The following is a 25,195-nucleotide window of genomic DNA, read 5'->3' as shown; positions in this document are numbered from 1 at the left end:
AACAAAGTACAGAACTATCACAATGTTGACAAAAGGATGTTTCCTAAGATATGGGAAAAACAAAGCTGGGCATCGGAGGAAAGAGTACCAGCACATCAAATGACGAATGTACACAATACTAAAGATATAAAGAGTTAAAGTATAAAGTATGGATGTCATATGATAGTGACGCTTTGATGGCACAAGGTGTCCAATAAACCAATAATTTGAAAAAACAGCAATAATCAAAGATATGTTCAGACTCATACAAAAACTGTTCCTTACGAAAGGCCAAGGTTAGCTGAGTCAAATGTGCACAATAACACAGGAATTGTTAATGCTTACATTGTCATGTGTTTGTTTTCTGTTTTTTTACTTGGTTGACAAAAACTGGCATGTTTTGGCCCCTGGACTTTTTCAAGACTTTGAAAGAATAGTATCCAGTATCACCGGTAATAAGGTGGCAAGGAGGTAAATCTGTATGTAAAATAATGCAAAACATACAATTTGTAAGATGAGGGCTTTCACAAACATTATTAAAGAAATGGGGAACCGGGTTCGAATCTTGGCAGGGACTCCCAGCATCCTGTGATTCTGGGCAAATGACCTAATCTCTCAGTGCCTAACAAAAATGAATGTGTCCCACTGTATCGCAACTGGTGCTCATGTAAAGCGCTCTGATACCTTCGGGTCTAGTTCCCAATTTAAAAGTTCTAAAAAAATATTTTTTTAAACAGAACACTCAATCGTGAATTGTTAGACATGCTATCAGAGACTGTAAAGGCGTTTGTATTGGATAATAATACTTTTTATATCAACTAGATTGATTTTTAAAATCTTTTTGGTAAATAAGAGCTAATAAATACAATTATGAAGGTGTAGTGAGAATTATGTGTATTATGTAAGGTGGACTTATATACGTATTTATAATGTTAAAATGATTGGTCCCCTTTTTAGGAATAAATTTTCATTGATCAAACCAAAAAGGTTACTAGCACAAAAGGGTCTGAGTAGTGCAAGGGCCAAGGCAATGAATGAACCTTTTTGTTGTAATTATATTATTAACGAGGTACATTTAACAAGGTTTGCCGATCTGTTAAAGTTAGAACAACCTTTCAGGCAAGAAAGATGTATATTACCAGTCATTTAATTCTCTCTCCTTTTAAAGTTAGGAAAAGGATTCCTTTACTTCGGAGTAATCTTCATTACTGTGAGATTTAAATCATCCTTGCCCTAGCCCTGCCTGTGTAAGGAATGTCCACCATCCTGAGACAGACGTTTTACAAGACTGTACAAAGTTACAAACTTTCGGATAGTCTTTCGACCATTGCTATATGCAACAATATAAACTCCTTCTCCCTTCCAAGGCAATTCTGTAAATAGCAAGTAAACTCCATTAGAGGTGCTACAAGGTAAGGAAGGGAGGGTGGTTTGATTACTGGGGCAAAGGGATTTGGGCTCAGGGTTATGAAGAGAACTAATAAGTAATGGAATCACTACCTCCTAGTCAAACCTTCTCTTGCCAGTCCTGACTGTGTGAGGATAAACACTAGGTTAAATATTAAGGCACTAACGAACAAGTTACTTACCTTCGGTAACGATATATCTGTAAGAAACATTAGTTAGTGTTAGATTCCTTACCTTAAAATATCACCAGGCGTCAGTCTGGATCCGGAAACTTTTGCGTAGCAGTACCCCTGCGCGTCGGTAGGCGTCGTCTGCAGGCGTCCCCTGCGGCTCCGCGTCCGTCGTCGGCGTCGTGCGCCGTGATGACGTCGCTGGAGTATATAGACGCCGCCTCCGCGCGCTGACGTCAGTTCTCTGTACACAGCTTTTCCGCGCCAGAAAACGCAGAGCCATGAGAGAACCAACACTGGTGCCATTTGAAACTAGGGCCCTGAAAGGGATGTCCTTAACCCTAGGTATCAGTTCGCAGAACGGGGAGGATGGACGGGTTCGGTAAGGAATCTAACACTAACTAATGTTTCTTACAGATATATCGTTACCGAAGGTAAGTAACTTGTTCATCTGAAAGAAACACGTTAGTGTTAGATTCCTTACCTTAGAATAGATACCCCAGCAATACCAACCCCGGTGGTGGGTCTGCGAACCAATACATTCCTACACCAGAAAGTCCTGGAGGACAGAACGGCCAAAGAAGCCATCCCTCCGGACTTGACTGTCCAGGCAGTAGTGCCTCGCAAATGTGTGCAGCGAGGCCCACGTAGCCGCCTGGCAAATGTCCTGCAAAGGGACTCCCCAGCCCAGGGCAGTAGTAGCCGCCGTGGCCCGAGTGGAATGGGCCCTCAGCCCAACAGGAGGCTCCTTCCGAGCTAAAGAGTAGCACGCTTTGACGCACAGAACGACCCACCGAGAGATGGTTCGTTTACACACCGCCCGTCCCTTCTTCGCACCCACGTAGCCAACAAACAGTTGGTCATCCACCCGGAACTGGCGTGTGCGATCCATATAAAATGAAAGCGCACGTTTTGGGTCCAGACGATGGAGCCGCTCTTCATCCTTTGAAGGATGCGGAGGCGGGAAGAAGGAAGGGAGGGTGATGGACTGCCCGATGTGAAAAGCAGAAACTACTTTGGGCAGGAAAGAAGGTCTAGTCCTCAGAACCACCTTGTCAGGATGAATGGACAGGAAAGGAGGTTGGACAGAAAGAGCCTGGAGCTCACTCACTCTCCTGGCAGAGGTGATGGCAACCAGGAAAGCCGTCTTCAAAGTCAGGAGACGAAGAGGGCAAGAATGAAGGGGCTCAAAGGGAGCACACATCAGAAAGGTAAGAACCAGGTTCAAGTCCCACTGAGGCATCACAAACGGAACAGGTGGATACATGTGTGTGATGCCCTTCAAGAATCTCGTTACAATCGGGGACTTGAACAAAGAAGGCTGATCAGGAAGCCTTAGAAAGGCTGAAAGGGCAGAAAGGTAGCCCTTGATAGTGCCCAGAGCAGAGCCCTGCTGGGCAAGAGAAAGAAGAAACAGAAGAACCTCTGAAAGAGGGGCAGAAAGAGGATCCACAGCCTTTGCTGTGCACCATGCCACAAATCTGTTCCACCGACAGGCGTATACCGACTTTGTGGAGGGACGCCTGGCTGCCAGAATTACATCACAGACTTCAGGAGGCAAGTCAAATGGCCTCAACTGCCGCCGCTCAATCTCCAAGCATGGAGGTGGAGACTGGACAGGTTCGGGTGGAGGACCGTCCCCTGCTGCTGCGACAGAAGGTCCTCCTGAAGGGGCAGGTGGATCGGGGGACCGACTGACATGCTGAGTAGCTCGGGATACCAGTACCTTCGAGCCCAGTCCGGAGCTACAAGGATAACTTGGGCCCGGTCGCGCCTGATCTTCTTCAGCACTCTGGGCAGAAGTGGTATAGGCGGAAAGGCGTATAACAGACCGCAACTCCACTCGCGCCGAAAGGCGTCGCCGTGCGAGTGCCGTCTTGGAAACTCCAACGCGCAGAACTGATGACATTGCGCGTTCTCTTCTGTGGCGAATAGATCTAACCAAGGCTCTCCCCATTGCAGAAAGATGCCTTGCGCCACGTCCGAGTTCAGACGCCATTCGTGATCCATCGAGCACCGACGGCTGAGTTCGTCCGCCCTGGCGTTCAGAGAGCCTGCCAGGTGTTGAACCGTCAAGGTCACGCCCTGACGTTCCAGCCACTGCCAGAGGCGCAGAGCCTCCTGGCAAAGGGTCCACGACCCCACTCCGCCCTGTTTGTTGCAGTACCACATGGCGGTGGTGTTGTCGGTGAACACCTGCACTACACTTCCGTTGACAAAGGGGAGGAATGCCTTCAGTGCTAGACGAATCGCCCGCAGCTCCAACAGGTTGATATGGAGCCGGGACTCTGCCGGAGACCAGATGCCTCTGATCTCTGCCTCTCCCAAGTGGCCACCCCAGCCCTGGAGGGACGCGTCCGTCACGACAACGTGCTCCGGTTGGGGAAGGGAGAGGGATCTGCCCCTGACCCAATCGCGGTCCGTAAGCCACCACTGCAGTTGTCTCGCAGTGCCCTCCGAGATCAAGACGTGGTCGAACAAGTTGCCCTGATGCTGGGCCCACTGAAACTTCAGGTCCCACTGCAGAGCCCGCATCCGCCACCGGGCGTGATGCACCAGAAGGATGCAGGAAGCCATCAGTCCCAGCAGCCGCAGCGTCAACCTGACCGAAACCCGGGATAGCGGCTGAAAGATGGGAATCAAAGCCTGTATATCCCGGACCCGCCGTTCCGGAGGATAAACCCGAAACTGCGCCGAGTCCAGAACCGCTCCGATAAAAAGGAGCTTTTGAGAGGGACACGGGTGTGATTTCGGCACATTGATGGAGAACCCCAGGTCGTGCAAGAGGTCTGCCGTCATCTGAAGGTGGTGGACGACTGTCTGGGGCGAGCCCGCCTTCAACAACCAGTCGTCTAGGTAGGGGAAGACTGAAACCCCCAACCTGCGCAGATGGGCTGCGACCACCGCCATCACTTTTGTGAACACCCGTGGGGCGCTGGTAAGGCCGAAGGGAAGCACGATAAACTGAAAGTGCTCCTGGCCTACCGTGAACCGCAGGTAACGCCGGTGGGCCGGCAGGACGGGGATGTGAAAATAGGCATCCTGCAAGTCCAACGCTACCATCCAGTCTTGTGGGTCTAGAGCAGCCAAGACCTGAGCTAACGTCAACATCTTGAACTTCTCCTTCCGGAGGAAGCCGTTGACGTTCCTTAGATCCAAGATAGGACGTAGGCCCCCCTTGTCCTTCTTGGGTACCAGAAAGTAGTGGGAATAGCAACCACGCCCTACTTCTGGCCCAGGAACGCGCTCGATGGCCCCCTTGGCCAAGAGGGCCATAACTTCCTCCTGCAGAAGTGACAAATGGTCCCCCGACACACGGTGGTTCTGCGGTGGCATGGCTGGAGGATTGGTCTCGAAGGGTAGCCCCTTCGGACGAGTTGCAGCACCCACCTGTCCGACGTGATTGTGCGCCAGTGAGCGTGGTGATGGCGAACCCTGCCACCCACTGGCGTCACATGGGGCCGAAAGCACGGACTAGGAGGATTTGGAGGCAGATGCTGCGGGGGGAGGTGTGGCCTGACCCCGCCGTTGACCCCGACCGCCGCCACGGCGGTTTCCACGGCCTCCACCGCGTTGAAAGGATTGTTGCGGTGCGTGGCTGGTGGCACGTGTGGGGACGCCCCTTCATTGGCCACGAAAGGAGCGAAACGAACCCGTTTGCTGGCGCTGGGTCGAGAGACCCAAGGACTTGGCCGTGACCCTGGAGTCCTTGAAGCGTTCCAGCGCGTGGTCCGCCTTGTCACCAAAGAGGCGACAGCCATCGAACGGCATGTCCATCAGGGCATTTTGGACATCGGCCGAAAAGTTGGCGGATCTCAGCCAGGCGTGGCGATGAATCGCCACCGTCGTTGACATAGCTCTGCCCAGCGAGTCGGTCGTATCAAGACCACACCGTATTGAATATTTAGCTGCGTCTCGGCCCTCAGCCACAGCCTTGCCGAGCTTCGCCCGCACCTCCATGGGGCATTCTGGCAGCACTTCCGCGACCGTGTCCCACACAGAGTGGGTGTAGCGGCCCAAGAGGCATGCGGTGTTGCAAGACCGCAGTCCCAGACTCAGGGACGAGAAGACCTTCTTGCCATATTGGTCATACCTCTTGGATTCCCGATCGGGCGGGGCCGACGGGAATGCGGACTGGGAGGTAGAGGCCTGGATCACCAGACTCTCGGGAGTGGGATGGGCGGACAGGAATTTGGGGTCGTCCGGACACGGACGGTGGCGCCTGGCCACGTTCCGATCAACAGGCGAACCTGAAGCGGGCCTGGACCACGTGCCCAACAGAACGTCCGATAAGGCTTCGTTAAACGGCAGCAGAGGCTCCTGTGGGCATGACTGCGGTTTGAAGACCTCAGTGAGGATGTTAGGCCTCACGGCCGCGACGGGGAGTTCAAGGTGTAAGGCCTTGGCAGCCCTCATCAGCACCACTGAGTATGCAGCTCCCTCCACCGACTCCACAGAAGGAGGAGAGACAAAACCAGGGTTAGGAGAATCGTCCAGACCACTGGCATCCCCTAAATCACCTGTCCAGTCCGGGTCATACTGGCACTCGCGTGACAGAGGGTCCTCAGACCCCTCCCAACCTTCCCCGTACTCTTCATCTTCTCCATACTCGGAGTCAACGATGTAGACCGGCTCCTCGGGGTTCACAGGCCCCATCGGCGTCGAACCCGGCGTCGATCGACGCCGGTCCGACTCCGCGTCCGGATTTGGGGAGGGCATGGGGACGGTGCCGCCCGGAGCCGGCGCCGGGCCCCCGGCGCCGGCCGAAGCCGACACAGGAGAACCGGCGCCGCGCGGGGGTGGCGTCGGGGGCAACCCCGATGGAATCGGCACCGAACCAGCCGGCATGCCAGCCGGCGTCGACCCCGAAGGCCCTTGCGGCGCCGGGGTCGGAGCCGTCGGCGGCACCGGGCCCGGAGCAACCGATGGCGTCGAGCCAGGGACACCCGAACCGCCAGGGCCCTCGGACGGCAGCACTGGGCCCGAAGGCGCCGTAGGCCCCGTCGGAGAACTGAGCGCCCTCATGGCCATGAGGAACGCCTCAATCTCCTCAGGCGTCGCACCGTGCCCAGGGACCGGAGGGTATGGGGCAGGCCGCGCCGGCGACTCACGCGGAGCCGCGGGGTTGGGGTCACCCGAACCCCCGGCCGCGTCGCGACGCGAGCGTCGGGGGAGTCGGGGGTACGATGACGACGCCCCGACTTCTTGTGTTTCTTACCTGATGATCCCGACGAATGGCGACGACTTCCGGAGCGCTCGGCGCGGCTCCGCGACCGCTCCCTCGAACGCTCCCTAGACCTCCGGTCGGACCGAGACCTCTCCTGACGCGGGGCCGACACCCGGAGCTCCAGCAGCTTGCGGGACCGCTCCTGCCTAGCCTTGCTAGTGAGGGCCCGGTGGTCGACGCAGGCGTCCACGTCGTGGTCGGGGCCCAGGCACCGGAGACAGAGTCGGTGATGGTCCGTGACCGACATCGTGCGGTCACACCCGTCACAGGTTTTGAAACCGGGCATCCTACCAGGCACAAAAAGAGTATTCAAAGTTGAACAAGTTGGTCAAAAGACCGGAGTACTGCTCTTCGGATCTGCGCTTGCTGGCGCGGAAAAAAGAAGAACTGACGTCAGCGCGCGGAGGCGGCGTCTATATACTCCAGCGACGTCATCACGGCGCACGACGCCGACGACGGACGCGGAGCCGCAGGGGACGCCTGCAGACGACGCGTACCGACGCGCAGGGGTACTGCTACGCAAAAGTTTCCGGATCCAGACTGACGCCTGGGGATATTCTAAGGTAAGGAATCTAACACTAACGTGTTTCTTTCAGATAGTGCCGTTAGTTTCATGCATAGTATTTTACTATAGATTACTAATTTGAGCCACTACTTCATTGCTACTTTCATAGTACCAGAACTAAAATGATCAGTCAAACCCAAATCTCATTTATAATGAGAAATAAAAGTATTAGGCATAGACCAAGTGGCTGCCCTGCATATTTCCTCTATGGACACTCCTGAGGCGTCAATCCTTGATGCAGACACCGCCCTTGTTGTTCTTCCTTGGAGGTTTTGTGATGCAGAAACAAATGCCTGAGTTATTGGCTGGCTGACCTATCTACTCAATAAGGCAACTGTAACTTACCTTTATTTGCAACCACATAGGAGGGGAAACATGCATTAGAAATGCGGAAGCTTTAGATATTTCCGTGTATAATAACAGTGCACGCTTTACTTCCAGAGTTAAAGGGATAGTAGCAGAGTTTGATGTATATGACACAGATAAAGCCCTTTCAATATTAGAGCAAGATCTAGGAACCACTGGTCTCCTCTGTTTGAAAACCTCTGACTAATCTAGTTGCTAAGGAAATTATTCTTGATAAATCACCCCATGACTTCCAAACCCCTTTTCTCGCTACCCATTGTGCAGGCAGAGTAGATGGAGTTAACCCTTTAAGCAAACCATCCAGGCACAATTCTAAAATGTCAAAAGGCTCACAATCAATTGCATGGACTATTATTCCCACAGCATTTTTCAAAGTCATTCCAGTGCTTTGAATAAGAAGTTAACCTTGATAATTTTCTGGAACATTGGATTTTTAAATCAAGCTCCCTTGAGCAGCTAGGTGCTGGAAATCCCTCCTTTCAACATTAATGCCAATAATTTGAAAAAAAATTTGTTTTGGACATTAGTTGTGGAAGTTCTCATATATGTCCTCCCTTTTTTCCTGGAATGTAAAGGCTCTCACTGATGTATGAGGAGCCTTTTCCCAACTGAAGAGAGACTGAGCTGTCTTTTCTAATTCCCTGTTCTTTCCCCCCCTGGCGATATAGAAAGCCTCTCACCACCTGACTGTAGAGACCTGCACAACTTGCATAATTTGCTGCAGCGTAATTAGGCAAAATGACAGCAAGGCTATGAGAAATTACAAGTAACTACGCAAATTTCACTTTGCACTCAATAAATTACCCGAACAGTCAGTTTTTGTAAAAATGTAACTCAAAATTTTTATTTCAAATTCATTCCACTTGCTCGTGTTCAGAACACTGCCACTTGCATTTAGATTTGTAGTTTTGCACTCAAAAATTACTTGAAAGGTACACTGAGGTAAAATCCCTACCTGAAATGTTTGTTAACCGCCTAAAACTGTTGCCCGCATTTAAAAGACTGCCCTTAGCGTTTAGATTTTTAGTTTGTGGAACTATGCAATGTAACCTAATGGCATGATCTCTGTACTTTAGCGTAATTTAATTACACAAAAATTAAAATGTTGCCTATGTCTACCTGATTCTATGACTAAGTATTATCTTCCCTGCAGGTGATTCACAAAAGAATGAAGAGCATAGAATATCGCCATGAGCTTTTTCAAATTCTACTTTTTTTATATTTCCAGATCAGACTATTCACTTCCATTCCACCAGAGTAGCAACCTAATTGCTGGCTTTGATTGTCATGCTCAAGGGCATTTCCTGCTGTGGTAGGTGGTGTCGTTCAGCTCCGGGTTGCGTCGTCCGTGCCAGCAATGACATGCGTTGCGCCTATATAGGAACCACCCCAGAGCGCTGACGTCAGTTTCTCTTTGTGACTTTTCACACCAGAAGCACAGAACAATGAGCAATGAGATAAACTGACCACTGGTGGGGAAAACTACACCCCTGAAAGGGATCAGCCCAGTCCCTAGAAATCCAGTCGCAGAGAGGCGAGGATAGGAGGACCAGTAAGGAATGTGGGGCTAGACAGACTCTCTGCCAGATAGAGTGAGTAACTTTTTCGTCTGATAGAGAGTTCTAGCAGCAGATTCCTTAGCATAGCTACCACAGCAATAACTCCCCAGAGGTGGGACTACAATATGGATTAGGATAAAAAGTACTGTAGGACCGCACAAGCAAAGTGACTGTCAGGCTGGACCTGACTGTCTAGGCAGTAGTATTTTGTAAATGTGTGCAAGGAAGCCCACATTGCTTCCTGACAGATATCCAGGAGAGGAATTCCGTCAGCTAATGCAGTGGGTGCATCCTTGGCTGTGGTAGAGTGAGCAAGCAAGTTGATGCAGAGCACTATCTATCGTGTGATATCCACTTCTATACCAGCTTACTTTTCTTTGCAAAGAGTTGATTGTCCTCCCGGAACTCACTAGCGCCATAAAGGTAGAACAACACTCTTTTTGGCTCCAGCCAATGGAGTCTCTCCTCTTCATTAGAGCGATGAAGTAGAGCATATAATGTAGGCAGAGTGATGGACTGGCCTATGTGGAAATTAGGTACCACATTTAGTAAACAGGATACTAAAATCTGAAGGACCAGCTTGTCTGAGTAGAAGGTAACGAATGGAGGATTTGCTGACTGTGCCTGTAACTCACTGATAGACCTTGCACATGTGATTGCCACTAGAAAGGAAGTTTGAGTGGGCAGTTGAGTAGCGGCTCAAAGGGAGGGCACATCAGTAATGTAAGAACCAAATTTAGGTCCCAATGCAGCATAATAAAAGGAGCTATTCAGAATATATGTTGGAGGCCTTTCAGGAACCTATAATAGGAGATTTGAAAAAGGATGGTCAGCCTGGCAACTGCAGAAATGCCAAAATGGCAGAAATAGAACCTTTTTATGGGACCAAAGGGCCAAGGAAAACCTGGGAAAGGGGTGCAGATAGAGGATCAACATGTTCATTTGTACACAAATGCAAAGGACTTACTGTAATGGCAGGCGTATACCATCTTGTTGGAAGGACGCATGGCTGCCAAAATAATATTGCAGACTTCAGATGGAAGGTGAAACGCTGTCAACTGTTGCCGCTCAATCCCCACACATGGAGGCGAAGCATTTTTAGGTTTGGGCACAGAACCCTGCCCTTTTGCTGCGACAGAAGATCCTCCCAAAGAAGCAGCCTGATCCAAAGACAGATGTTCATGCTCAACAGCTCGGGGTACCAGACTCTCCATGCCCAATCCAAAGCCACAAGAATGACCTGGGCCCAGTTGTTCCAGATCTTTTTGGGAACTCTGGACAGGAGTGGTATTGGCGGAAAGGGTATTACGAGGCCAGAGCTCCACTTGAGACAAAAGGCATCTAGGAACAAGAGCTGCATTGGAAAATCCAGCAAGAAACTGCAGACATTGCATGTACACAGTGGTGGCAAGCAGAGCTAGCCAAGAACCTTCCCACTCTTGAAGGAGGCCTTGCGCTACCTGCGGATGGAGATGCCGTTCGTGATCCACTAGGCCTCCACACCCGAGTTCATCCATTCAGGTATTCAGAGAGCCTGGCAGGTGTTGCACCACTAGGTCTATGCTCTGGTGTTTCAGCCTTGTCCAGAGGTGCAGGGCATCTTGACAAAGGGTCCACGACTGCACCACACTCTGTTTGTTGCAGTACCACATTGCAGAGGTGCTGTCCGTAAATGTCTGTATTAGCCTTCCCCTGATTGAAGGAAGAAAAGCTTTCAATGCCAAATGATCGCCCAAAGCTCCAACAGGTTGATGTGGAGCCCGGATTCCACCTGGAACAAGAGTCCTCCGATATCCATCAGATGGTTGCCCCAGCCCAGGAATGATGCATCTGTTACTACAGTAAGCTCTCGTTGGGGAAAGAAGAGAGGTCTACTGCTGAACCAAACACCATTTGTTAACCATCACTGGAGAACAGTTGCAGTTTCCTCTGAGATCTGGACCATGTCGCAGAGATTGCTGCCTGAGGCTGCGCCCACTGGAGCTTCAGGTCACACTGCAGAGCCCGCATATGCCAACAGGCATGCGTCACAAGCAGGATGCAAGAAGCCAAGAGTCCCAGCAGCCTCAAAGTCAGCCTCACCGAATCCAGGAGGCTGAAAGATCAGTATCATAGTGTGAATATTCTGGTCTCTGCGTTTCGGAAGGATAGGCCCTAAACTGCACCATGTCCAGAACAGCTCAGATGAAAGGGAGCATCTGAGAAGGAGTCAGATGTGACATTGGCATGTTTGTTGTAATAGAGTGGGATGAGGCATGGCGTTTTTGTAACGCGGGTGCGGTGGAGACTGATATTTACAGTCCGGCAGGCGAAACGTGGCCTATTGGGGCGTTTTTCCCAATTGAAGAGGTTTGTAGGTACGAGGGACGACAGCAAACACTCGATTTGGTGCAGTATAAATTAAGAGGTGAAGACTGGTTCCCCAAATGCCCTGACAAAGTTGCCTAGAGAGTGTTGCCACCAAAGACATGTTGGCCTTTCGTGGATGAAAGTGGCCATATTCATGCCCGTTTTTTTAACCCGAGGACACTCGCAGCACTTAATAAAGTATGTCTTGCATGTGAGCAGTACCTCATTTTAATTGTGAGAATAGTTTCTCTTATTCACGGTTGGGGTCCAGTGGCACTGAGTGAGCTACACAGACTCAGTGTTGTTTGGCGCACATTTTTTTTTATTTATTCCCTATTTAATTTTTCACCTCTGAGGAAGTACAAGCACACACTTTCTTGTCCTTTCTGGCCATGTAAGCAACCGATGATGATTACATGGGCATAATGGCGAGTAACATCCAGCAGCTCCCTGGGTCTGAATACGTGAGGTGCTTACTGGCCTTCTCTCACATTTTCTGTCTTTAATTTGTTATACACATTTGTGTGAGTGGTTTGAAGTCACTCCATACTCTGTATACAGGCTGTGGTTACTGACTTTTGTTTAAACTGAACAGCAGGGACCAGCAGGCTTTTTTGTTACTAGCAGGCCTTGCTAGGGAAGTTTTAAAGCGCAGTATAAGTTTTCTTGGGTCCCACATTATTAATTGGTCTGTTCGATAGGAGATAGATTTTGTAGTGTTTTGGATGTTTGTAGTGTACCCCAGCGAGTGTAGGAGGTCCGCCGTAGTCCAGAGGTGGGAGACGACCATAGCCTGGGGCGAGCTCGCCTTCAACAGCCAGTCATTTAGATAAGGGAAGACTTGTTGTTCTGATCTCTGCAAATGAGCTGAAACCAACACCATCACCTTGGTGAACACCCAAGGGGCGTTAGAATGTCCAATGGGGAGCACAGCAAACTGAAAGTGCTCTTGGCCCACCGTGAACCGCAGGTAACATCTGTAGGCAGGCAGGACAGGGATGTGAACATATCTGCCCTTCAAATCCAATGCCACCATCCAGTCTCCTGGGTCCACTACTGACAGAACTTGAGCAAGCGTGAGCATTTTGAATTTCCCCTTCTTGAGGAAGCGATTGAGAAGGCACAGGTCTAGAATGGGACGGAGGCCCCTGTCCCTCTTTGGCACCAGAAAGTAGTAGGAATAGCAACACTTCCTGACAGGCAAAGGGGAGGTGGTCCTCCGTCAGCTTGTCGTAAGTTGGTGGCATGGATGGATGGATGGGTGGTCACATAGGGGGAAGGAATAACTCCTCTGGATGATCTGCAAACCCCAACGGTCAAATGTTATTGACCTCCAGGTGTGCATGGAATGGCGGATCCTGGCCCCCACTAGATGCCCATGATGGTTAGAGGGAAACTAAAGAGGTTTGGAGGTTGAGGCTGCCAGGTGGATGGTGGACTGGCCCAACTTCTAGCTACCTGTCCTACGTGGTCTGTGGGAACTGGAACCTCGGCCACAAAAAGGTTGGTAAACCTGCTGGTGATGGTGGCTGGAAGGGTAGAGATGAGGCTGAGAGCCCCTTCCATGGCCATGAAAGGGGCTGAAGACAGACTGGGATTGACGGGCCATGGAAACTCTCAAGGGCCTGGCCTTAGCCCTGATATCCTTGAAGTGCTCCAGCGCTGAGTCCGCCTTCTCTCCAAACAAATGGGAGCCACCAAAGGGAATGTCCATGATCTAGGCCTGGTCATCCTCTGAAAAGTCAGTGCTTCTCAACCAGGCGTGGAGTCTGGGGTCCCACAATGATGACATTGCTCTGCACATGGAGTCTGCTGTGTCAAACCCACGTAGTATGGGAAACTTGGCTGCATCTCTCCCGTCAGCAATTACTTGAAAGAGAATGGCTTGTGCCTCCTCCAAGACCATAAATAGCACTTTCCAATGAGTCCCAGATTGAGTGGGAGTAACGGCCCAAGAGGCATGCAGTGTTCACCGACCACAGTGCTCTGCTGGTATCCTCTTCCTGAAGGTATCCAGTCTCTTGGATTCCCTATGTGGTGGGGTGGTAGGGAACCACCCCACCAGGGTACAGGGGTACTGATCATCAAAAGTTTCCGGATCCAGTCTCACACTTGGGAAATATTCTAAGGTAAGGAATCTGCAGCTAGAAGTCTCAATCAGATAAGGGGGTTCAAATGATGATACGCCTGTGGAACTACTGCTGTGGTTGCTGTTAAGAAGTCCTACTGTTTTAACCAGTCTCTTGCTAATGCACCAGGTTTTGAAATGCACAAGAGTTTGAAGATGACTCCATAGATTTGATCTTCTGGTCTCTGGGAGTAAAGAGAATCCATTTCTCTCTGAGAAAGAAAGCTCCTATGAACAGCATCTGTTGCTCTGGGTACAACTGTGACTTCTAAAGATTGAGGACGAAACCCAGGGATGTAAGATGGTTTCAAATACTCTCTGTGTTAATCTTGGCTTTAAAAAATGAATCAATAGAAAACAATCAAATATCAAGTTATCAGAACTTCAGAATGCCTTCTAATTGTAAAGAGACCTTAACTGCACCAATACCTTGGTGAACATTCAGAGAAAAGATGGTAGGCCGAAAGGTAGTGCTTGGATATTAAAGTGTTGATCTTCTAACACAAACCCCTAGAAACACTGACTGTTTTGATGTGCTGTTATATGAAAATATGTGTCTTGCAGCGCCAGAGTCACTAAAAAGTCATATTTTTATATCATATGGACTATTGTTTTACAAACTTGTTGAGTGTCTTTAAGTCCAGTTGTGGTCTGAATTTGCCTCAGGGTTTGAAACTAGAAAAAGCATGGCCGAGACACCTTGTCATTTCTGTGATGGGGAACCTATGTGATTTCCACTTTATGCACAAGAGTTTGTGCCCACTGCATCATGGCATGTTTCTAATCTCTGATATTGTAAATATTTGACTTTCTATACAGTTACTGGATAAGATGTTTTGGACTCAGTAGAATAACCATCTCCTATAATATTTAACACCCATCTGTCTTGAATTACCAACTGGGTGTAGAAGTCCTTGAATTTCTTTGAGTTGAAGGAATTCTAAATCCACTGGGTGTTGAATTCCTCGATTGTGCACCCCACCAGAGTCTCCGAATAGCCCGGTTTTCGGTGGTTGCTGCTGTTGCAGCTGACCTGGTATTAGCTGGGCTTTATCTGCAAGTGTAACCCCTTGGCCACTGGCCCAGCCCAAATGGGGCATCTACTTTCCGAAAGCTTTTGAGTGGGGCATCTCTGAATACAATAATTTTTGCCTGAAGAAATGCTAAAACGCTGTCCTCTGCAGACTGTTTAACAAAATAGTTCAATTGGGGGCCAAAATATTTCAGACCCAGGCAGGGCAATCAGTGTATTAGAACTCTTTGAAACACATCTAGCGTTCACAGTGACTTCCTGTTACAGAGGTTTCCGCTAGTGTTGCAGTAGACCACAAAGTGTCAAAAGTGCTACCAGAGACATACTGGGATACGAATTCCAAGTTACTGACAATAGAGTTAGGATCTGCAGGGTCTTGCAAACGGCCAAACAGTTATTGGAAAACATGTAACAGTACCTGAGAAGCATAGGCAGAAGAAGCATCAGTTCTTATAAAATAAATATTAATCCGCATATGCCCTTTTTAAATATGCTTCCAGTTTCCTATTCACATTATCTGATAATGTAACCTGCTGAGATGCAAATGATGAAGTAGAGGGCATGCTGGCCAAAATCGAGTTTACTCTTCGATCTTGTAAAAGTCCTCAACACTGCAATGGGTATCCTTGTTGAAATCTTGGAAAATATGTTTAATCATTATCCTTCCACTCCTTATGTACAATTTAAAACATAATGGAGAGGTAAATGAATCACCTTCAGAGGCGTTATAATGAGAAATATTTCACCATCATCATTCTGGGGATCATTTTCAAAAAGTAAGACTTCTCTTACACTTTCAAAAGTTCTTGAAGCTGTGTGCGTTAAATATATTTGCCTATTGGCCCGGCCTTGTCCTCCTCTATATCATGCTTTCAGGCTTGTGTCTTTTTGCAGATGGCTCGTTCAAGAAATTGGTGACAGCCTGTTTAGTCATAAATTGCAGATCTGTTCTTGTAGTCGTCAGAACGTCATCTATTTTTGGAGTTTGGCTGTCATCTACTAGTTGTATATAGGCTGGAAGTAGGGATGCAGGGGGTGCTGCAGCATCCCCACAATAACAATGCTGGAGTTCTGAAGGGGAACGAGCATTAAAGAGGACTTTACATTTTGTTTTTAACTTGCCCCATTTGCTGTGTGTTCAGAGACAGAGGTCAAATTTCTAGATAGTCTTCTGACAAACTGCTGCCTATTCTTTTTACAGGAAGATTGGTGTTTACATTTCTTTCTCTAACTGAAAAGTGAAGGTCTTGTGAAGTGAACTGTGACAATCTTGCTAGTGTGAAAGGAAAGGTTGTAGAATTCCAATTTCGTTCAAACACTGCCAAATGGAGGTACCTATAAACGAACTGAACAAACATTTCAAAATAAATAGGCAGATAAGAAAGCATAAAGAAAGAGCTTTTTAAGTCTCGGTTAGAAGCGAGCGAAGCGCGTTCTTGCCGAGAACTATAGTCGTCGGCTCAGCTGACAAAGGGAGACAAGAGCTAGCCACGCGCGCAGCATTGTCAATGGGAGAGGGAGAGGCAAGAGCTGGCCACGAGCGCATGGGATTTGGTCGCGCGCGTGAGTCAGTCTCCATTTTAGTCTCAGAGCTGCCGATGTGCACGCTCACGGCGACGGCGTCTCCGCCACGCCCCGATGACTGCTCTCTTCCTGGCCGGCTTCATGGAAGGTAGCATCACGTGATCCGCGTTTACCACCAACGGCAGCAGCTGCAGAATCACCATGTCGGTGCACTACAGAGCAGTAGAAATATGCGTGCAACTTACTTCTTTGCGTGCTAGTTGCCGAGATTACTACACAATAATGCTATGTTTACATGGCCACCCTCGTCACCATTTAAACGGTGGGCAGAACATCGTGCAGAACTCCCTGCCCTTCCAGCGAGTCCCTGAACAGGTTTACAGCATTAAATGCAATGCCCGCAGTGTCAACAGTCCTACGTGCCTGGCTGCGTCTCGAGGCCGATGCCAGCCCTGGGTGTTCAGGGGCACACAGTGCGCTCTTTCAGGCATTGAGATGTTCTTTCCTGCTGCAGCTGCTGTCGTCCTGCTCCGCCGCGCCCACTCCCAGGGTCTGCATCCGGCTGCTACCTCCAGGGACCATCGAACGCCTCCCCGGGCTCCAGGCTGAGCCCTGGCCGCCCAGGTAGGCACCGCCCCTCTCCGCCTTCTCTACAGACTCACGGGAGCCACAGTAAGCGGCACGGGCAGAGCTGGCCGGTCCCTCTCTTGGACTCGGTCCGCAAGTGTTGGGGCTGGCATAACAGAGGGCGGCAGCAGCTGCAGCACGCGGACATGCGTCAGGCTGTCCCTAGCGCTACCAGTGCTTAACAGGCACTACATGGGCGGAGCTAGACAGCGCAGAGGGCAGCAGCGCCGGTTATCCCACTGCGGGACATGCACAACATGGCCAGAGGTGGGCCGGACAGGCAAAGAGAGGGGCGAAGAAGACTGTAAATTCACCCGAGGCCAAGCCAGGGAGGTCCAGCACGGCTGTGAGAGCTGAGCCCGCCAATAATCTTCATCTGAATACTCCTGCAGTTGCTCTCATCAACCTCTCCGTCCCAGTCATAACTAAATAAGGCGTACCTACCTCAGAGAGAACCGTACCACACCACGGGACCTTAATCTCACTTTTTAAGAGGTTTAGACAGGGAGTTAAGTGGGACGAAAAAACTGTGGGGTCTCTCAAAGGGGTGTGGCTGATGTCATTAGGGGCGTGGCAAGAGTATGTAAGGTAAAAATGATGCAAATTAAGGATCGTACTTTTAATGATAAATCTCTTATTTTGATGCTATTGCGAAAGTGGGTTACAGTTGGCTGGACCTTGAGTACTTTTCTGCCATCTCTTAATTGGCTGGCATCTCTTCTTCCACTGCTTGCTTTCAAGCACTACTTTTTAGGTTGAGCCTAGGCAGGCATGCTTTGTGAGGCATGCTGTATTGAAGTAGGGACCTGAAGCTCCATCCACATTTTTAATTGGCTTGTCATTATCCACTATAAACTGTGGCTTTTCATTGGTCAAAAGGCTTAGTAGTGCCTCCTTAGTACTGCCTTGTTTTACCTGTCGCCTGCCTAAGATCAGGAAGCATGCATACCGAACCGGCACCTCCTCACCACTTCTTGTCAGCCAATAGCAACCCCCATGCCCAGCATACACAGGGAAATACACTGCTATGGCACAGTACTATCAACTGCCTGCCTTCCTGCCCCTACACTGTTACCCCACGGTGCAGCCACAGGACAGTGGCTACATTGCCCGTGTCTGCCCGCAACACGTCATTCCTGCCATGGAGGTTTTCCCACAGCCGGGTGCATTTAATAAGTACAGGGACCCAAAGATATGTGCCATCGCGGAATAAGAACGGACGTGGTACAGGTAGGCTTTTTTAAATGTATTTATTTTTTTCACTTTTATGTAGCGCAAACTTTACCCGCAGGCATCAGACGCTTTAAATCAGCATGCTTATAACAAGCAAGACTAGCACTCTATATTACTGGCAACTTTGCTTAGCATATGCAACAGCTAACCATTCACAAACAATGTCAGTCAGTCAAAATACTCTTTATTCGATTTTTGTTAAAATCATAAAAGGCACAATGCAAATACAATTACAATTTTTAAAAACATCACTTGATCTCATTACAAAAGTTTTCTACTTAATGACTTCATTTCATCAGATTGTTACACAAAAGTACCAAACTTTACAAATCTATTTACAAATATTAAAAGTTTTCCTTTAAAAAAAACAAATTTGTGTTAAAACAGGTCTATCTGGGGTAATCTTTTCCTGCTAGATCTAAATGCAGCGGTTAGATAGCAAGCAACACTAAACATGGTGTGAGTATCAGCTAACATTTGGAGGGAGATTAAAGCTGGCCTTATTTGAGTAAAACCCGCCGCTTTCAAGACAGGGAATAGATATTTTTTCCTTTCACTGCTATAAAAGCCACAAAAAAATATAAAGTGGAGGGTGTCTTGAACTGAAAATTGGTCACATCCGCATGGCGGACCATCTTCAGGTTTTGACCACACCGGAAAATATCCTAGGGAGTAGTGGATTAAGTTCATCCTGAATTTAGTAAGTAGGAGTCTATGAAGAGGATTAGTCACAATTTTTAGATATGGTTCCATGGTGGGCGAAGTCGTTAAAACAATATGTGCCCTCACCATGGGTTTCCTCAATTCCAACTCTTCTCTATCCATACGGGCCCTCTCCAGAAACGTCTGCTTAATCCATCTGACATCCCCCCTTCTGATGTTAGTTGGGTCGTTAAAAAGATCCGGTCTCCCCAGCATGAGTAATGTAGATTTAATATATTTTAGCCAGGGAATTCTCATGGCGTTATCCCTTGCAATGACATCCTTGAGGATGGCATGGTTTAGCGTTAGCTCGGGGTTCAGCCATGTTTTGGCCCAGAAAAGGAGGGGGGCTAATTTTAATTTATCAGAGATATATGGTAAACCTATTTCCTCATGGATAGAGAAGGTGGGTGAGGAATCAGGAACAGATAAAATGTTCCTAATGATACCATTTTCAACCCTCTGTATTTTTGCCGTGTCTGCGTAACCCCACACTGCAGACCCATACATGGCGATTGGTACGCACTTACTATTGTATATTTTAGTCACCGCCTCCATTGGTTTGGCTCCCAGTCTTTTTGTAAAGGCCAGCAGGGCTGATGAAGATCGTGCTAAACTAAGGCTCTTTGCTTTAATCTGGGGGACCCAGGACCCTCTTTGATCAAAAAGGACTCCCAGGTAAGGAAAAACTGGTACCCTAGAAAGAATCTCCCCTTTACAAATAAAAGATTTTTTCTGCAACATATTTACTCTACGACCGATAATCATAGTGTGGGACTTGGAAACATTGATTTTCAAGTCTAGATTCTCCATAAAGGAGCCAAAGCGGTCCAGAAGAATCTGTAGGCTAATCCCTGTTCGTGCTATTAGGACGGCATCGTCCGCGTATAGGAGGGCTGGGATCTGGGCTCCTCTTACACGGGGTACGTCAGCCAGTCCTGTTTCTAGGTGTTTCCCCAGACCGTTTATATAAATAGTAAAAAGAAGGGGGGCCAGGATGCAACCCTGGCGCACCCCCTTTTCAGATTTAAAACTTTCCGTGCACCTTCCATCCCTGGTAACTCTTATTTTTGCGTTGAGATCTTGGTGTAACCTTGCCATAAATGCCACCAAGGGTTCCTCTATGCCTAGCTCTAGTAGAATAGTCCATAACTTACTCCTGTTCACCAGGTCGAAGGCCGAGGAGAGGTCCATAAAGGCCAAATAAACTGACCCCTCCCCGGCCACCGTGTACCTGGAGACTAGAAGGTGGAGATTGGAGCATTGTTCCAACGTCCCCCTATTCTCACGAAAGCCATATTGAATTTTCGAGAGTCCCCCATTCAGTTCTAAATTTTCCCTTAGTTGAGCCAAAAGGACTCAACTAAGGGAAAATTTAGAACAAACAATGTTTATATACCAATTGCTAATAAATAAAAAAATGAATGCAAAGCATTGTCATTAACAATGCCAGTAACTCAAACTTTAATGCTGTGAGACCTATTGCATTGTAAATGCTTGCTTGTAATTGTGATGGAAACAAAGATTTTAATAGGGTCAAAAGAAATCAAGACATTTTACTTTATGATGTGCAAATGACGGTTTTTCGCCAAAACCTAATGTCTCCACGTTTGTGCACTGTAACATTTTATCAGTAAAACTGTATGTCTGTGCAAGTTAAGTGGTCATTTCAATTGAAAATGTGCTCTCAGTAAATGACATCAGGCTATCACATTATGATTTAGTAATATATCTGTGACAATGTGCTTCTAAATGCAACTACATACTACATCTTACCACTCTGTCGGCTGAATGGACGTGGCTCATTTGTGATACTTGTTCTTTGTGGGATGCAAGGGCTTTTCAGAATCCTAATGGGTTCAGTGATGTCATATTGATGTCAGCACCCCCAGTCTGAAAATTGTTCCAGCACCACTGACGTGGTGGCTCTTCTGTGTATATAACACACAAAAGGGTAGAACAGGTCTATGGGTGGTGTGTTTCTGTACAGGCGACCGAGAAACAATTGGATCTATGTGTAGGTGAAAAAAGACTGTTAAGTCACTGGGGTTTGGATAAATCCCATCAGCCCACCCATTTGGCGGATTTTCATCATATGGGACTAGATAAGTATCCAAAACCTCACCCGGTTTTATAGTGCCGGGATAAAAACAATACTATATGTAAATCGTTCCTCAACATAATGGTGTTCATAAGGTGCAGTGCTCAAGTGATAGTGTTGGGTAAAATTGACTACTAGGACTAAGGATACTTTCAAAAAGAAGTCTAAGTGTCAACAGTTTAAAAATACGCCGGGTAGTGAAATGTTAGTACTACCCCGCGGCGCTAGGCAAGATGGTCGACATGTTTCAGCCTAATGGGGAACTACCCCGGCTTTCTTCAGGACCTTTCATATTTCGTTGCTACTGCAGCTAACAGTGATTAGTGATATGAGGAACAAAAATATATGTGCTTAGAAGGAGTCACATATCTACCAGGAACCTTGCATTCCAATGTTTACTGGAGGAAGAGAGGCAAGGCTTCTTCCTAAGGAGACAAAAAATAACACAACAAAACAGAATAAGGTTACCTTCATACACCCGCATGAATACACAGACAAAGTACAGCTTGACACACCTGCGTAAACAGATTCTATTCCGCATTATCAAGCATAATAGCTACATCACACAGAGGCATTTCCTCGTGGTGATACTCACCCAGCTTTGTGTGGGTGACGACCTCACCTCACCCGGCAACCGCTCGGGAGAATGAGGCCCCGCTCTACAGTGTAGAAAAAAGACATAGTAAGTGCGCTTCATCTACTATGCCAAGCCAAATAACTCTACACATAATCCAACAAACGTGTGATGGAAAACCAAGTATCAGGCCACTCGGTTGTCTATATGGGGGTTAGCAATAAGACAATCAGGGGCTCCAAGTGTCTTATTGTCTACATGTATTTCCAATCGCCGTCTAGGCACTAAAAAATTTCTTTAGATAGCTCCTTGTCTACACCCACTAAAGACACTCACTAGATAAGACTAGATTATGTGGTGTAAAAACGATATAACTCACAAAGGCATCCAATGGATGACAAAAGATAAATTATATTAGGTGTAGGAACGAGCTCAGCTGGAAAAACCTAGTCTCAAAACAAATATAGACGATATAAATAAGACATCCATTTGAAAGGACCTAATCAGTGCCCCTTGTTAGAAACCACCGTGGTTTCTAGTCTTATCTAGTGAGTGTCTTTAGTGGGTGTAGACAAGGAGCTATCATGCGGGTGTATGAAGGTGACCTTATTCTGTTTTGTTGTGTTATTTTTTGTCTCCTTAGGAAGAAGCCTTGCCTCTCTTCCTCCAGTAAACATTGGAATGCAAGGTTCCTGGTAGATATGTGACTCCTTCTAAGCACATATATTTTTGTTCCTCATATCACTAATCACTGTTAGCTGCAGTAGCAACAAAATATGAAAGGTCCTGAAGAAAGCCGGGGTAGTTCCCCATTAGGCTGAAACATGTCGACCATCTTGCCTAGCGCCGCGGGGTAGTACTAACATTTCACTACCCGGCGTATTTTTAAACTGTTGACACTTAGACTTCTTTTTGAAAGTATCCTTAGTCCTAGTAGTCAATTTTACCCAACACTATCACTTGAGCACTGCACCTTATGAACACCATTATGTTGAGGAACGATTTACATATAGTATTGTTTTTTTCCCGGCACTATAAAACCGGGTGAGGTTTTGGATACTTATCTAGTCCCATATGATGAAAATCCGCCAAATGGGTGGGCTGATGGGATTTATCCAAACCCCAGTGACTTAACAGTCTTTTTTCACCTACACATAGATCCAATTGTTTCTCGGTCGCCTGTACAGAAACACACCACCCATAGACCTGTTCTACCCTTTTGTGTGTTATATATCTAGAATATGGGGAGTGAGTAGTCAGGTCTTTAAATATTCCCCTTGACCCTCCACACTTTTGTTTTTTAAGGCTCTTCTGTGTAGCCTTTGTGGAGTCCATTGTTTAGTTCAAGTAGAGTGATTGTGCTTATTGCTACAGTATATTTTACAGATGTCTTGCTCTCCAAAATCGAGTCTCATGAAAATGTGCAGGCTAAAAGTCAGTGCAGCCTCAGTTAGGTTATGAGTGAGCTTCCTTGCGCACAGCCTAACCTGGGAATACTCAACGGTGCATAACTCAATCCGGATTCTGTAGCAACCACAGCACCGAGAACGCTCTCCTCGCCGCCACCGACACCATCAGTGCCCACCAAAAGCATACAGCTGCCCTCATTCTCCTTGACCTATCAGCAGCCTTTAACACCATCTCCCACTGCACACTAGCCACCAGTCTCCATGACGCCGGTATCCAAGGAAAGGCCTTAGACTGGCTATGATCATTCCTCTCAGGCAGAACACAGAGAATAAGACTCCCGCCCTTCCTCTTCGAACCAACAGGAAGCAGATGTAGAGTACCCCAAGGATCCTCCCTCCGCCCAACACTCTTCAACGTCTACATGGCCCCCCTTGCAACCATCGTCAGAAGCCAAGGGCTCAGCATCATCGCCTATGCCGATGAAACCCAGCTCATCCTCTCCCTCACAAAGGAACCCAACATAAACAGGCACAACTTCCAAGGAGGGATAAAAGCCGTTTCGACCTTGATACGGTACAGGTGCCTGAAACTCAACTCGGAGAAAACAGAAGTCCTTATCCTCCACTCCATCCCGTCTGCATGGGACGACACCTTGTGGCCCCCCGCCCTCAGAAACCCACCCACTCCAATGTACCTTGCACGCAACCTCGGTCATACTGGACTCATCACTCACCATGAATCGCCAAATCAATGCAGTCTCCGCCGAATGCTTCAACACCCTCCACTTACTACACAAGATGTTCAAGTGGATCCCCCTTGACTTCAGGAAAACCGTCACTCACGCACTCATCATCAGCAGACAGGACTAGGGCAACGCCCTCTACTCCGCAATCAACAAAAAACTCTGCAAAATCCAGACCGTTCAGAACGCCACAGCCAGACTAATCCTCAATATCCCACGGCTCAACCACATTTCCCAACACCTCCACCACCTCCGCTGGCTCCCCGTCAAAAGATAAATAACTTTCACGCTGCTCACTCATTCCTAAAAGGCTCTCCACAACACCGGACCCCAATACCTCAACGAACAAATTTCCTTCCATGCCCCCAAGAGAAACCTCCACTCAGCCAATCTCTCCCTAGACACAGTCCTACGCTTCTACAGTACCAGAGCTGGTGGAATATCCTTCTCCTACAACGCAGCCAAGACCTCAAACACACTCCCCCTTCACCTACAATGGAGGCCAAAGCTAGACCAATTCAGGACGGACCTCAAGACCTGGCTCTTTCAATGACCCCAACGGAGCTGGCCACACCCACCCCCAGCGCCTTGAGACTCTCAAGGGTGAGTAGCGCACAATACAAAAGCCTGGTTGATTGAACTTCCACATGGCATGCCAAAATTCACCTAGCATCGCTCCCACTTTTTCGTTTAGTGAAGGTCATTCCTTCTTTCTCTTCCTCCCTCTTTCCCATTTGTGTGCTTCCTTCTCTTGCACTATGGAAATATCTGATGAGGAAGAATAAGTCCTGGTCCCCAAAAATGTCTGCCGGTGTGACCTACCGGGTACCACGGCTCAAATTTAGTACTATTCCAAATCCAAAATAGGACAGCCTTGGGAGGGACGAGGAGTTTTTACTGTTTTGCCTAGCAATGGCAGAAACACTATCAGGAAGTTTGTCACTTGGTACAGGCTTGTAAAATGTCTTTCTCTCGGGGGCCTCCACACACAGTCAGGAATGGCATGAGGAGGCAAGGACGAGGGGACTATGTATTTGTTGTGCTTGATGCCGCTGAAACAGACAACACTGAAAGGAAAGTGAGGAAGGAAAGAGTCAGTAGTGATTGAATGGAGTTCTCTGTTGTAATTAAATTAGCTTAAGTTCACTTCTTCCTAAATCTATACATTTGGGTGTAATATTAGGTTCACACCTTTTACTAACTTAATTTCACCAGTTACCAGATATATTGAAGTGTTTATAGCTGAACTGTGGGTATTGCAGATGGATTTGAAGACATCTTTTCAAAATAAAATCCACCAACACTGCAAGGATTAGGTCACCATTCTGTGTGTTTAAACACCCCTCCTAAAGAACACACATTTTTGACATTCTAAGACTAATCCACAACACAGCTGGAGTATCGAAGAGTGCTGCTGCACTGGACTGCACTGCACTAGCTATATTTTCATTTACTTCTTGTCAGGAGTAAGTATCTCTTCCAGTCCTATTTTTTCTTTA

The 25,195-nt window shown here is 47.9% G+C and overlaps 1 protein-coding gene across 1 annotated transcript in view; it reads right to left on the bottom strand.

The window, feature by feature from the left end:
- The window catches only part of CFAP54 (cilia and flagella associated protein 54), a 2,285,874-nt gene that overhangs the window by 50,647 nt on the left and 2,210,032 nt on the right, over positions 1 to 25,195 (bottom strand). The window lies entirely within an intron of this gene.

The sequence above is a fragment of the Lissotriton vulgaris genome, chromosome 1_1 (assembly GCF_964263255.1).
Source record: "Lissotriton vulgaris chromosome 1_1, aLisVul1.2, whole genome shotgun sequence".
In the NCBI taxonomy this organism is placed as follows: Eukaryota; Metazoa; Chordata; class Amphibia; order Caudata; family Salamandridae; genus Lissotriton; species Lissotriton vulgaris.
The sequence above is the reverse complement of the archived record's forward strand: the minus strand, read 5'-3'. Positions and strand labels throughout refer to the sequence as shown.